General features: G+C 46.8%; 1 protein-coding gene across 3 annotated transcripts in view; it reads left to right on the plus strand.

The window, feature by feature from the left end:
- Positions 1–12115, plus strand: part of LOC139583259 (nuclear receptor coactivator 2-like) — a 242172-nt gene that overhangs the window by 89893 nt on the left and 140164 nt on the right. The gene's annotated exons all lie outside the window — the stretch shown is intronic.

Here is a 12115-nt window from a genome sequence, read left to right on the forward strand (position 1 = left end):
CTGGAGCAGCTGAGACGGCGTTTTCCACCACTGTCAACAAAACACCAAATGATGGAATTTGTCCTGGAAGAAATGGGGTCCCATCCCTCCAGTAGAGATCCAGACACTTAGAATCTATGACAAGGTGCATTGAAGCTGTTCTGACTAGTGGAGGCCCAACGTCCTATTAAGGCACTATATGTTGGGGTTTCCTTTATTTTGGCAGTTACATGTAAATGAAATGCAGATCGGCGCCCTTTTTTTTTTGTTGAGTTACGATATATACATTTTGGGGTAAATTCACATTGCCAGATCTTATAACTAATGTATTTCTCATTGAAAGTAAGTCTTTCGAAGAGGTAGATCTGTTCTATATGGGCCATTTCTATGCTTTCCCGTTCTTACAATTTTACTTTAGGTTTTGTACACCAGCTTCAAACAGCTGAAAATATATTTCACCGCAGTTTAGACGGTACAATGATTCTCTACACTGTACTTGCTTGTTTTGTAACATAAACTGAAATAGAATTTTAGCAACCAGGAAATGGCGGAGCGATTTCTGCATAGTGCATCTTTAAGTAATTAGGTTAGTGCCTTGCTCAACGGCACAATGGCAGTAGTTATTAACCCATAAGAGTCTAAGCACAATCTAAGATGGAGAGGGGGGGGTTCTACTAAGCTATATGGAATTGTTTTAAGAAGGTCATACCAAGAATCATTTAGCTATTGGATTTAGGATTTTAAGTCCCGTTGAACCTGAGACTTTTGGAAAAAGAACATGCAGAGCTTGACATTGACCTGTTTATTCACTTGTCCTTCAGACAAGGAGGTGACTGAACATGTTTTTGTGTTTTGATACAAGAAACTACTACAAAATAAAATGTCTAGAAATGTACATGTTTTGTGTTCTTCTAGGAAGCAATCACTCACCCTATTGTTGACTACAAATTATCTATATCTGGGCTAAGAACTCACTAACTGGCAAAGGATATGAACAAAATGTGCAGCTCTGGCTTTGATCTCAAAACAAGCTCATCTACTCACGACCGCTCATGCTGTAAACACAGTCCAGTTCAAAGTGAATGGAACAGATCCATATATGGCAACGGTCTATTTGCATATAGGCCTACTGCAGCTCTGATTGGTTATGCCTCCCCGGTCTGTGTAGAGTATTGGCTGAGTCATGTGTGTCAATGCAATAGAATCCTACTCTGATGCGTTCTGCCTTCTACAAAATCTCTTTTATAGTTTTTGTTTCGTTATGTTGCATTGAAAGTGGCTAATATTGCATTGATTCGATGACATTTGCCACAGTAAAGGGAAACGTTGATAGTGTTAACAGAGAACATTCTAGAAAAGTGGTCGCCAACCTTTTCTGAGTCAAGATCACTTTGAGTCAAAATACAAGTTCAGATTATTTTTAATTTTTACATGACTTATAAAACGTAAGCCTATGTAACCAGTTCTGTAGCAATGAGGTTTGTGCAGTAAACTATAGGCCCAATACATTATCACTGCATACTGGCTTTGCTTGAATTGCCCTGCCAATGCATTGTTGTTCGGGCCATTTAAGAATATCTATATTAAAAAAATGTGAGGTAGGCTATATGATCACACGGTAATAGATCCGTTGTTGTATTACTTTTGAGGCACAGCTGAGTCAGCATATTTACAGTAAATAATAGAGTTTTTATTTTACTGGGCTGATGGTGCCTGCATCTGATGCTCAGTCTCAGCGGAGGGAGAGAGCAGCAGACTGAGGGTCAGTCTCAGTGGAGGGAGAGAGCAGCAGACTGAAGGTCAGTCTCAGCGGAGGGAGAGAGCAGCAGACTGAGGGTCAGTCTCAGCGGAGGGAGAGAGCAGCAGACTGAGGGTCAGTCTCAGCGGAGGGAGAGAGCAGCAGACTGAGGGTCAGTCTCAGTGGAGGGAGAGAGCAGCAGACTGAAGGTCAGTCTCAGCGGAGGGAGAGAGCAGCAGACTGAGGGTCAGTCTCAGCGGAGGGAGAGAGCAGCAGACTGAGGGTCAGTCTCAGCGGAGGGAGAGAGCAGCAGACTGAGAGTCTGCCTCTCAACATCCCTCCGCTCTCCCTTTCCTCCACTGACACTGACCAAAAAGGGACACCGTCTTCCAGCTGATGGCGAAACTCGAGTCGCACCGCATTATTTCTGCCTCATGCACCAATTCATGTTGTTACTCCTATTCAGGGAGAAAATGAAATATTCCTCGATATTAAAACAGACCCAAGCCGCTAATAATAACAAGGCAAGCCTATAGATACACGTCTCCTCCTCGTTCATTACTGCTGCGCTGCTTGTTGTAGCTCTGAGTGGAAATAGGAAGGACGCGCATTTTATGGTCTATGAAAGTGTTGACTACAAAGTGTTGACAGTGCTGAGTAAGACCTTAAACATGAACGCACTCATAAAAAACAGCAGCTCTTTGCTGTATTCATTGACAGTCTCTCTCTAGTCATGGTTTTAAACGTTTTGACATCTCACAGTATACATTTTGCTGTAGCATACTGTTATTCCTGCTACGTTACTGCAGACAAAGTAATCTGAGACATCTGATTGTCCAGCGGTAGGCCTATAGTGCACTTGATTTGCTCTCTGGGCCCACCGGGAAGGCAGAGTTTTGTATCCTCAGACACATCAAATGGTTAAAAATGGCAACAGTTGGCCTACCCGGCGCGCAGAGAAGCTGAATCGGGTGCACCTACTGCCAATAGTCCAAGTTGAGTGAAGTTCGATCTCATGCTTTTCTCCGTAGCTTACAGGGAACATTGTTGTGAGATTCTCACATTTCCACAGAGGGGTCATATTACTGTGTAGCCCAAAACTCTTCGGACGCTACAGACTGAAGTTGGCAGATCTTCTGTACCGATTTCAGATGAGACCCAAGACACTTGTGGGGATCGTAGAGCGAAACGGAGAACACCATCTTGTTCGTGAGAGTCTCATCTTTCCACGGAGGTGCGATATAGTTTCGTAGGCCAAACCGTGCGGACGCTACAGATGATTGTGTGAGAGGACCGATGTTCGGGATGTCTCCGGGTCTGACAAACACAGCTCTAGGCTCTGTCAGCTTTCACCGCAGATGTGGAAGTGAGACATCAAATTTTATCAGACACACACAGCCGAATACAACAGCTGTAGACCTCACAATGAAACGCTTTCTTACGAGCCCTTAACCAACAATACCGTTTCAAAAACATACGGATAAGAATAAGAGATAAAAGTAACAAGTAATTAAAGAGCAGGATCGAGACGTGTCCAAGGCTTAAAAATATATATTTAGTTTAAACTGACTTTAAAAAAAATGTATTATGCAGACATCGACCTTGGGGGTTAAATAACATTGAGGTTTGAAGAGGAGGAGGAATTATGTTTTTAACTTTGACAATGGTGTTCTGTATCTATATATCTATATCTTCACTCAAGGCTACAGTTTCTCAGCTACCTGCCCCCATAGCTTACAGAAAAATTGATTCTTAGTTACCATGGAGCTTGTCGTTTTCTCTAGGCCCTCCACTGTTATCAGTCAATTGAAACCTTGTGTGTGTGTGTGTGTGTGTGTGTGTGTGTGTGTGTGTGTGTGTGTGTGTGTGTGTGTGTGTGTGTGTGTGTGTGTGTGTGTGTGTGTAATTTTAGGTTATACAAAGTGTAAGGTGGGACTGGATGAATATAGTAGTCTTTAGAGTCTCTGAGTCAGACGGTAAAGTTAGCTGACTCATGATGGTTGTTTGGTGACTCACAGACCCATGGTTATGTAATGGTGAGTAATAGGACACGACCTGCCTACCGTCTCACATCAATCAAATGTGTTTTATAAAGCACTTTTTACACTCGGCAGTTGTCACAAAGTGCTTTACCCATCTGTCAATTCAAATCAAATGGTATTTGTCACATGCGTCGAATACAACATGTTTAGTAGACCTTACAGTGAAATGCTTTACTTACAAGCCCTTAACATGTATTTTTCTTAAAACTGCATTGCTGGTTAAGTAAAAAATGGCTAAAAATAAGAAATAAAAGTAACAAGTAGTTAAGAGTAGCAGTAAAATGACAATAGTGAGGCTATATACAGGGGGTACTGGTACAGAGTCAATGTGGAGGCTATATACAGGGTGTACCGGTACAGAGTCAATGTGGAGGCTATATACAGGGGGTACCAGTACAGAGTCAATGTGGAGGCTATATACAGGGGGTACCGGTACAGAGTCAATGTGGAGGCTATATACAGGGGGTACTGGTACAGAGTCAATGTGGAGGCTATATACAGGGGGTACCGGTACAGAGTCAATGTGGAGGCTATATACAGGTGGTACCGGTACAGAGTCAATGTGGAGGCTATATACAGGGGGTACCGGTACAGAGTCAATGTGGAGGCTATATACAGGGGGTACCGGTACAGAGTCAATGTGGAGGCTATATACAGGTGGTACCGGTACAGAGTCAATGTGGAGGCTATATACAGGGGGTACCGGTACAGAGTCAATGTGGAGGCTATATACAAGGGGTACCGGTACAAAGTCAATGTGGAGGCTATATATAGGGGGTACTGGTACAGAGTCAATGTGGAGGCTATATACAGCGGGTACCGGTACAGAGTCAATGTGGAGGCTATATACAGGGGGTACCGGTACAGAGTCAATGTGGAGGCTATATACAGGGGGTACCGGTACAGAGTCAATGTGGAGGCTATATACAGGGGGTACCGGTACAGAGTCAATGTGGAGGCTATATACAGGTGGTACCGGTACAGAGTCAATGTGGAGGCTATATACATGGGGTACCGGTACAGAGTCAATGTGGAGGCTATATACAGGTGGTACCGGTACAGAGTCAATGTGGAGGCTATATACAGGGGGTACCGGTACAGAGTCAATGTGGAGGCTATATACAGGGGGTACCGGTACAGAGTGAATGTGGAGGCTATATACAGGGGGTATCGGTACAGAGTCACTGTGGAGGCTATATACAGGGGGTACTGGTACAGAGTCAATGTGGAGGCTATATACAGGGGGTACCCCGGTACAGAGTCAATGTGCGGGGGCACCGTGCAGTAGCAGAGAGAACAGTCTATGACTAGGGTGGCTGGAGTCTTTGACAATTTTTAGGTCCTTCCTCTGACACCGCCTGGTATAGAGGTCCTGGATGGCAGGAAGCTTGGCACCGGTGATGTACTGAGCCGTACGCACTACCCTCTGTAGTGCCTTGCTTTTGGAGGTTGAGTAGTTGCCATACCAGGCAGGGATGCAACCAGTCAGGATGCTCTCGATGGTGCAGGTGTAGAACCTACTGAGGATCTGAGGACCCATGCCAAATATTTTCAGTCCCCTGAGGGGGAATAGGTTTTGTTGTGCCCTCTTCACGACTGTCTTGGTGTGCTTGGACCATGATCGTTTGTTGGTGATGTGGACGCCAAGGAACTTGAAGCTCTCAACCTGCTCCACTGCAGCCCCGTCGAGGAGAATGGGGGTGTCCTCGGTTATACTTTTCCTGTAGTCCACAATCATCTCCTTAGTCTTGATCACGTTGAGGGAGAGGTTGTTGTCCTTGCACCACACGGTCAGGTCTCTGACCTCCTCCCTATAGGCTGTCTCGTTGTTGTCGGTGATCAGGTCTACCACTGTTGTGTCATCGGCAAACTTAATGATGGTGTTGGAGTCGTGCCTGGTCGTGCAGTCATGAGTGAACAGGGAGTACAGGAGGGGACTGAGCACGCACCCCTGAGGGGCCTTCGTGTTTAGGATCAGCGTGGCGGATGTGTTGTTACCTACCTTAACCACCTGGGTGTGGCCTATCAAGAAGTCCAGGATCCAGTTGCAGAGGGAGGTGTTTAGTCCCACGATCCTTAGCTTAGTGATGAGCTTTGTGGGTACTATGGTGTTGATTGCTGAGCTGTAATCAATGAACAGCATTCTCACATAGGTGTTCCTTTTGTCCAAGTGGGAAAGGGCAGTGTGGAGTGCAATAGAGATTGCGTCATCTGTGTATCTGTTGGGGCAGTATGCAAATTGGAGTGGGTCTAGTGTTTCTGGGATGATGGTGTTGATATGAGCCATGACCAGCCTTTCAAAGCATTTCATGGCTACAGATGTGAGTGCTACGGGGCGGTAGTCATTTAGGCAGGTTACCTTCGTTTTCTTTGGCACAGGCACTATGGTGTTCAGCTAAAAAACATGTAGGTATTACAGACTCAGAGAGGGAGAGGTTGAAAATGTCAGTGAAGACACTTGCCAGTTGGTCAGTGCATGCTCGCAGTACACGTCCTGGTAATCGGTCTGTCCCTGCAGCCTTGTGAATGTTGACCTGTTTAAAGGTCTTACTCACATCGGCTGAGGAGAGCGTGATCACACAGTCGTCCGGAACAGCTGAAGCTTTCATGCATTTTTCAGTGTTGCTTGCCTCGAAGCGAGCATATAAGTAATTTAGCTCGTCTGGTGTGCTCGTGCCACTGGGCAGCTCTCGGCTGTGCTTTCCTTTTGAAGTCAAATAGTTTGCAAGCCCTGCCACATCTGACGAGTTTCGGAGACGGTGTTGTACGATTGAATCTTAGTCCTGTATTGACGCTTTGCCTGTTTGATGGTTCGTCGGAAGGCATAGCGGGATTGCTTATAAGCTTCCGGGTTAGAGTCCCTCTCCTTGAAAGCAGAAGTTCTAGCCTTTAGCTCAGTGCGGATGTTGCCTGTAAATCCATGGCTTCTGTTTGGGGTATGTACGTACAGTCACTGTGGGGACGACGTCATCGATCCACTTATTGATAAAGCCAGTGACTCATGTGATGTACTCCTCAATGCCATTGGAAGAATCCCGGAACATTTTCCAGTCTGTGCTAGCAAAACAGTCCTGTAGTTTAGCATCTGCTTCATCTGACCACTTTTTTATTGACCGAGTCACTGGTGTTTCCTGCTTCAGTTTTTGCTTGTATGCAGGAATCAGGAGGATATAATTGTGGTCAGATTTGCCAAATGGAGGGCGAGGGAGATCTTTGTATGCGTCTCTGTGTGTGGAGTAAAGGTGGTCTAGAGGTTTTTTTTTCTTTTTTTTTCTGGTTGCACATTTAACATGCTGGTAGAAATTTGGTAAAACGGGTTTGAGTTTCCCTGCATTAAAGTCTCCGGCCACTAGGAGCGCCACCTTTTGGATGAGCGTTTTCCTGTTTACTTATGGCCCTGTACAGGTCATTGAGTGTCGTCTTAGTGCCAGCATCGGTTTGTGGTGGTAAATAGACAACTACGAAGAATATAGATGAAAACTCTTTTGGTGAATAGTGTGGTCTACAGCTTATCATGAGATACTCTACCTCAGGCGAGCAATACCTCGAGACTTCCTGCTGTTGTTTACAGATATTCATAGACCGCCACCCCTTGTCTTACCAGAGACTGCTGTTCTATCCTGCCGAAAAAGCTTAACCCGCCAGCTGTATGTTATTCATGTTGTCGTTCAGCCACGACTCGGTGAAACATAAGATATTACAGTCTTTAATGTCCCGTTGGTAGGATATACGTGCTTGTAGTTCGTCTAATTTATTATCCAGCGATTGTACGTTGGCTAATAGGACCGATGGTCGAGGCAAATTACCCACTCGCTGCCTGATCCTTACATGGCACCCCGACCTTCGTCCTCGATATCTCTGTCTCTTTCTCCTGCGAATGACGGGATGAGGGCCTTGTCGGGTGTCTGGAGTAAATCGTTCGACTCGTTAAAGATTTTATTTTATTTTAATACGGGGTGAGTAATCGCTTTCCTAGAAGATATTTTTGGTCATTAGAGACGGTGGCAGAAACATTATGTACTAAATAATTACCTCCCTCCTGCAATCCTTCCCTCCTCATTCCTTTCTCCTTCTCCCTACCATGCCTCCTTCTCCCTACCATGCCTCCTTCTCCCTACCATGCCTCCTTCTCCCTACCATGCCTCCCTCTCTCGCTGTCTTCCTCTCCACTTCACGCTTGTAGGTTTTCTCAGAATGAATGTAGTAGCAGTGGTGTAAAGTACTGAAGTAAAAATACTTTAAAATACTACTTAAGTCGTTTTTTGGAGTATCTTTACTTTTTTTTACAACTTTTACTTCACTACATTCCTAAAGAAAATAATGTACTTTTTTTTACTCCCTGACACCCAAAAGTACTTGTTACATTCTGACAGGAAAATGGTTAAATTCACACACTTATCAAGATAACATCACTGGTCATCTACTGCCTCTGATCTGGAGGACTCACTAAACACAAATGCTTTGTTTGTAAATTAATGTTAGAGTGTTGTAGTGTACATTTTAAAAATGTACAAGTGGTAGCAGCAGTGGTGGTAGCAGCAGTGGTGGTAGTGGTAGTAATAGCAGTAGTGGTGGTAGTAGTAGCAGCAGCTGTACTAGTAGTAGCAGTAATAGTAGTAGTGGAGGTGGTAACAGCAGTCGTAGCAGTAATAGTAGTATTTTGGTATTTTATTAGGATCCCCATTAGCTGTTGTGAAAGCACTAGCTACTCTTCCTGGGGTCCACACAGAACATGAAACATAATACAGAATGACATAATACAGAACATTAATAGACAAGAACAGCTCAAAGACAGAACTACATCAATAAATACAATTTAAAAAAGGCACATTAAACCTACAAATCGATACATATTGTACACACAAACTATCTAGGTCAAATAGGGGAGAGGCGTTGTGCCGTGAGGTGTTGGACTCGGGTGAGGCGAAGGTCGAGAGCCGTGAGTCAACCAAGCCGCACTGCTTCTTGACATAATGCCCACTTAACCCGGAAACCAGCCGCACCAATGTGTCAGAGGAAACACCGTACACCTGGCAACCGTGTCAGCGTACATGCGCCCGGCCCGCCACAGGAGTCGCTAGAGCGCAATGGGACAAGGACATCCCAGCCGGCCAAACCCTCCCTTAACCCGTACGACGCTGGGCCAATTTGTGCCTCATGAGTCTCCCGGTTGCGGCCGGCTGCGACACAGCCTGGTATCGAGCCAGGATCTGTAGTAACGTAGCTAGCACTGTGATGCAGTGCCTTAGATTGCTGCGCCACTCGGGAGGCTGCAGCAGTAGTAGTAGTAGTGGTGGTAGTTTTAGTAGCAATAGTAGCAGTGGTAGTTTTAGTAGCAATATTCATAGTAGTATTAGTGGTGTTAGTAGCAATAGTTGCAGTTGTAGTAGCAGCAGTGGTGGTACCTGGACCCTAACGGAAGGTTAGTCCAGTACCTGGACCCTAACGGAAGGTTAGTCCAGTACCTGGACCCTAACGGAAGGTTAGTCCAGTACCTGGACCCTAACGGAAGGTTAGTCCAGTACCTGGACCCTAAAGGAAGGTTAGTCCAGTACCTGGACCCTAACGGAAGGTTAGTCCAGTACCTGGACCCTAACGGAAGGTTAGTCCAGTACCTAGACCCTAAGGGAAGGTTAGTCCAGTACCTGGACCCTAACGGAAGGTTAGTCCAGTACCTAGACCCTAAGGGAAGGTTAGTCCAGTACCTAGACCCTAACGGAAGGTTAGTCCAGTACCTGGACCCTAACGGAAGGTTAGTCCAGTACCTAGACCCTAAGGGAAGGTTAGTCCAGTACCTGGACCCTAACGGAAGGTTAGTCCAGTACCTGGACCCTAACGGAAGGTTAGTCCAGTACCTGGACCCTAAGGGAAGGTTAGTCCAGTACCTGGACCCTAAGGGAAAGTTAGTCCAGTACCTGGACCCTAACGGAAGGTTAGTCCAGTACCTGGACCCTAAGGGAAGGTTAGTCCAGTACCTGGACCCTAACGGAAGGTTAGTCCAGTACCTGGACCCTAAGGGAAGGTTAGTCCAGTACCTGGACCCTAAGGGAAGGTTAGTCCAGTACCTGGACCCTAAGGGAAGGTTAGTCCAGTACCTGGACCCTAAGGGAAGGTTAGTCCAGTACCTGGACCCTAAGGGAAGGTTAGTCCAGTACCTGGACCCTAACGGAAGGTTAGTCCAGTACCTGGACCCTAAGGGAAAGTTAGTCCAGTACCTGGACCCTAACGGAAGGTTAGTCCAGTACCTGGACCCTAACGGAAGGTTAGCCCAGTACCTGGACCCTAACGGAAGGTTAGTCCAGTACCAGGACCCTAACTGAAGGTTAGTCCAGTACCAGGACCCTAACGGAAGGTTAGTCCAGTACCTGGACCCTAAGGGAAGGTTAGTCCAGTACCTGGACCCTAACTGAAGGTTAGTCCAGTACCAGGACCCTAAGGGAAGGTTAGTCCAGTACCTGGACCCTAAGGGAAGGTTAGTCCAGTACCTGGACCCTAACGGAAGGTTAGTCCAGTACCTGGACCCTAAGGGAAGGTTAGTCCAGTACCTGGACCCTAAGGGAAGGTTAGTCCAGTACCAGGACCCTAACTGAAGGTTAGTCCAGTACCTGGACCCTAAGGGAAGGTTAGTCCAGTACCTAGACCCTAAGGGAAGGTTAGTCCAGTACCTGGACCCTAACGGAAGGTTAGCCCAGTACCTGGACCCTAACGGAAGGTTAGCCCAGTACCTGGACCCTAACGGAAGGTTAGTCCAGTACCTGGACTCTAACGGAAGGTTAGTCCAGTACCAGGACCCTAAGGGAAGGTTAGTCCAGTACCTGGACCCTAACGGAAGGTTAGTCCAGTACCTAGACCCTAAGGGAAGGTTAGTCCAGTACCTGGACTCTAACGGAAGGTTAGTCCAGTACCTGGACCCTAACGGAAGGTTAGTCCAGTACCTGGACCCTAACGGAAGGTTAGTCCAGTACCTAGACCCTAAGGGAAGGTTAGTCCAGTACCTGGACCCTAACGGAAGGTTAGTCCAGTACCTGGACCCTAACGGAAGGTTAGTCCAGTACCTGAACCCTAAGGGAAGGTTAGTCCAGTACCTGGACCCTAACGGAAGGTTAGTCCAGTACCTGGACCCTAAGGGAAGGTTAGTCCAGTACCTGGACCCTAACGGAAGGTTAGTCCAGTACCTGGACCCTAAGGGAAGGTTAGTCCAGTACCTGGACCCTAACGGAAGGTTAGTCCAGTACCTGGACCCTAAGGGAAGGTTAGTCCAGTACCTGGACCCTAAGGGAAGGTTAGTCCAGTACCTGGACCCTAAGGGAAGGTTAGTCCAGTACCTAGACCCTAAGGGAAGGTTAGTCCAGTACCTGGACCCTAACGGAAGGTTAGTCCAGTACCTGGACCCTAAGGGAAAGTTAGTCCAGTACCTGGACCCTAACGGAAGGTTAGTCCAGTACCTGGACCCTAACGGAAGGTTAGCCCAGTACCTGGACCCTAACGGAAGGTTAGTCCAGTACCTGGACCCTAACGGAAGGTTAGTCCAGTACCAGGACCCTAACGGAAGGTTAGTCCAGTACCTGGACCCTAAGGGAAGGTTAGTCCAGTACCTGGACCCTAACTGAAGGTTAGTCCAGTACCAGGACCCTAAGGGAAGGTTAGTCCAGTACCTGGACCCTAAGGGAAGGTTAGTCCAGTACCTGGACCCTAAGGGAAGGTTAGTCCAGTACCTGGACCCTAACGGAAGGTTAGTCCAGTACCTGGACCCTAAGGGAAGGTTAGTCCAGTACCTGGACCCTAAGGGAAGGTTAGTCCAGTACCAGGACCCTAACTGAAGGTTAGTCCAGTACCTGGACCCTAAGGGAAGGTTAGTCCAGTACCTAGACCCTAAGGGAAGGTTAGTCCAGTACCTGGACCCTAACGGAAGGTTAGCCCAGTACCTGGACCCTAACGGAAGGTTAGCCCAGTACCTGGACCCTAACGGAAGGTTAGTCCAGTACCTGGACTCTAACGGAAGGTTAGTCCAGTACCAGGACCCTAAGGGAAGGTTAGTCCAGTACCTGGACCCTAACGGAAGGTTAGTCCAGTACCTAGACCCTAAGGGAAGGTTAGTCCAGTACCTGGACTCTAACGGAAGGTTAGTCCAGTACCTGGACCCTAACGGAAGGTTAGTCCAGTACCTGGACCCTAACGGAAGGTTAGTTCAGTATCTGGGCCTCACAATCTTCTCATGGTATTTCTGTGCATTCAAATTGCCATTGATAAAATGCAATTGTGTTCGTTGTCCGTAGTTTAAGCCTGCACAAACCATAACCCCACCTCCACCATTGTGCACCTCTGTTCACAACGTTGACATTAGCAAACCGCTCGC

The sequence above is a fragment of the Salvelinus alpinus genome, chromosome 8 (assembly GCF_045679555.1).
Source record: "Salvelinus alpinus chromosome 8, SLU_Salpinus.1, whole genome shotgun sequence".
Lineage (NCBI taxonomy): Eukaryota > Metazoa > Chordata > Actinopteri > Salmoniformes > Salmonidae > Salvelinus > Salvelinus alpinus.